At 32.2% G+C, this 1,099-nt stretch overlaps 1 long non-coding RNA gene across 1 annotated transcript in view; it reads left to right on the forward strand.

The window, feature by feature from the left end:
• The window catches only part of LOC104979842, a 19,401-nt gene extending 18,302 nt beyond the window's left edge, over positions 1-1,099 (forward strand). The window contains exons 4-5 of the long non-coding RNA XR_824205.1: positions 789-887; positions 1,014-1,099. This is a non-coding gene — a long non-coding RNA (uncharacterized LOC104979842). The remainder of the gene's footprint in view (positions 1-788; positions 888-1,013) is intronic.

Consider the following 1,099-nt stretch of genomic DNA (forward strand, 5'->3'; position numbering starts at 1 on the left):
ATTTTCAGACCAGTTATTATCTGTGGTAGCCATTTGATAACGGCATCATGCTGTTCATAATGTGTCTTCAATCCTCAGCTGAATTGTAAACTCCTTGACGATGGACTGGATTTTATTTTTTCCTTTTTCCCTTAGTGCCAAACATTAAGAATATAATTTCTGTATTTTTATAATTTTAGCTGCTGTTTTATATATCCATCAGGTACATCTACATTAAGAAAAGTGGCAGTTCCCTGAAACTTTAATCATACCTTACTACCCTTACTAGTCATTAAGTACCCTTAATGACTTGACTACTGTACTTAATCCTGTTTTATACTATTTTTGATAGTTGGCTTGATATTATTTCATATGTTTGTGTCTTGTGTATATTAAAGAGTTGTTGCATTTATTTTTATTATTTAAGAAAGGAAAACTGAAATCTGATTCAGCAAGTCTTACCAGCATGGAATGTTTTTCTTGGTTTTTAACTAATTTCTTACTCTTTGGAAAACCAGAGATCAAGTTGTATAAGTATAGTGGTGTGCATATATCTCTCAATATTATTATATTGAAGTGATATGGCATTTAACTATTTTAATAGGTGCTAAAGTATGCTGCACTATTAAACACTATTCAGATAGTCTATAATATAGCTTATTGAAGGGTTAATTATAGTGTTATTGACATGTATATTCACACTTCACATAAATTTGTTCTCTTATTAGATTTTTATTTGCTTTGACAGTCTTTCAGCACATCAATGCATATTAATCATATTTTCTTATTTTTTTCCCCTCCCCTCTTAGGTGCTATTCAAGTATTGGGAAAGTTCAGGATGCCTTTATATCTTACAGGCAGTCTATTGATAAGTCAGAAGCAAGTGCAGATACATGGTGTTCAATAGGGTAAGACTTTGTTTAGAAATAATGGTATAATTCATACACAAAGATAGTTGCGTCCCATATAATGGACTTCGTAAAGCTAAGCCATTCTTTTTAGTCGACTTATTTTTTCTTAATTTCTCTTCCCAGCGTGCTATATCAACAGCAAAATCAGCCTATGGATGCTTTACAGGCCTATATTTGTGCTGTACAATTGGACCATGGACATGCAGCAG

The sequence above is a fragment of the Bison bison genome, unplaced genomic scaffold, assembly GCF_000754665.1.
Source record: "Bison bison bison isolate TAMUID 2011002044 unplaced genomic scaffold, Bison_UMD1.0 scf7180017858575, whole genome shotgun sequence".
NCBI classification, from domain to species: domain Eukaryota; kingdom Metazoa; phylum Chordata; class Mammalia; order Artiodactyla; family Bovidae; genus Bison; species Bison bison.